At 51.4% G+C, this 1,835-nt stretch overlaps 1 long non-coding RNA gene across 1 annotated transcript; it reads left to right on the top strand.

Annotated features, from left to right (window-relative positions):
* Positions 1-251: 251 nt before the first annotated feature.
* Positions 252-1,517, top strand: LOC122372762. The gene is made up of 3 exons (XR_006254930.1): positions 252-486; positions 830-1,033; positions 1,363-1,517. It is a non-coding gene; the product is annotated as an uncharacterized LOC122372762 (long non-coding RNA).
* Positions 1,518-1,835: the final 318 nt, after the last annotated feature.

Consider the following 1,835-nt stretch of genomic DNA (forward strand, 5'->3'; position numbering starts at 1 on the left):
TTTCGTAGCGGGCGTGCCTTGCCGTCTCCGGAACTGTCTGGAGCCGCTCTTATGTCAACAAAGCCCACCCTCTGTCGATTTTCCAGCTGCTTTTTGTCTCACGCTGTTGCGCTGAGGAGGCTGGTGTTAGGCCCTTAGTAGTGCGCGGCGTTGTAGTCACCGGCGGATCCAGTCACCGCGCGGGGTAGGCTGTGCCGCACTACCTCCATGGCCGACCGCAGCGCTATTGCTATGACCGGTCGCCTCGGGTCAGTTGGGTCACTGCGGACGGTGAAATGGGTATCAGACGAGCCGGGAGTGTCTCAGTGACCGGTGGAGCGGTGCGCAGTGTTCTCTGCACCTGGCCCGCGGCGACCACGTGATCAGTCGAGCACGAACGGCGGCACCTGGACGATGGTCACGTGACGGGCGGACTCTGGAAGGACGTGGTTACTGGTCAGGCTCAGTGAACGTGACGAATGTGTTCGGTGTGCACCTGGACCGTCGGTATGTGCACACTCGAGACATTTCTAGAAGGCAAGGCTTTTTTACTTGTCCATTCGATAAAAAAAGCTACAAAGATACCGAATTCAGTGCAGCTAATTTTCACTTAAATATATTTTTGTCTCTTCTTCTGGGTTAGGGCACGTAGCAGCTTGGCTCTTGCGTCCAACAATATTTTTGTCATGCGATGAACTTTGAATTCCAAAATAAACGGAACAGCATGTTGTGGTTAGAATACCATTGCCATGGATGGAACACTTAATGATTAAACGCTATTTAGTGGTATGATGAGTGTAACCGTATGCACTTTTTTATCTAAACTGTCACAGATACTCGACCTCCCCAGGCGCGTGTCACGCGGAGGAAGCGGTGGTATTACCGGTCACGCGCTGCTACCTACCCAGTCAGCGGGACATGACGGCTGCACAGGGCGCATTACCCGGTCATAACCTGCGGTCATTTGGAGCCTCCGGTCATGAACCGCGGTCAGAAGGTCCGCTGACCGCTCCTGACCGAAGCACTCATGGACATTGGACACGTTGAGATAGAGGTGAGAAGGAGGGCATCTCGTAGGTCTGTCTTCAATTGAAGTGAATAATTTTAGGCGGTGGATTTGTGGTAAATTAGTGGGCTTCTTTTTTAATGCGCAAAGTTTTTAGTGACGTCTGAGGCTACTTCTTTGAAGTCTGCGTCCGTGGCTAGTGGCTACTTCATTTTAAATGTTTCGTGATAAATTTTGGAATTTAAACATGTTCATTAAACGAACACGATATCTCACTTCTTCAACTTCGCTCAGAAATAGCATCCGGTTTATGAGGATTCACATATTTGCGCTGCCCTGAGGCTGTTTTGTATAAATTCAAACGCTGGCGTTTCCAGTTGCGTTTCGTGCGAGTGAACAGGCGGCTGGCGGCTGTCGGAATGGGCGACTGTTCGCGGCGCAGCCGTCAACCACAGCCGACGGGTCTGAGTGCCTCACCTGTAAACAGGTCGGAGCGGGGTCTGTAGCCGCTGACAGCAGGTGAGCTGGTGCCAGCCAGAGGGAGGGTGGTGACCTCAGGGAGGAAGGGGTGGTGACCTAAGGGGTGGGGATGGGGTTGGCTGCTAACCTTAGGGGAGGGGGGCTGGCCGTTCACGCTGGCTGCTGAGTGGTGAACTGAGAGATAAAGCTATTGATGCTGCTACTGGGGAGGGCGTTGTCGGTTTGAGAAATGTCTTAAGAACTGAAGATTTTGTGATTTAGGCTACAAGCTATGCTAACGCGTTAGTTAACTTTAACGTCACGTTATAACACGTTATAACGTGAGAAATACGCCTGTTGAACCCAGAATAAATAAATTAACTAAAAGTTG

Source organism: Amphibalanus amphitrite, unplaced genomic scaffold (genome assembly GCF_019059575.1).
Source record: "Amphibalanus amphitrite isolate SeventyFive unplaced genomic scaffold, NRLGWU_Aamphi_draft 001397F_arrow, whole genome shotgun sequence".
Classification (NCBI taxonomy): Eukaryota; Metazoa; Arthropoda; class Thecostraca; order Balanomorpha; family Balanidae; genus Amphibalanus; species Amphibalanus amphitrite.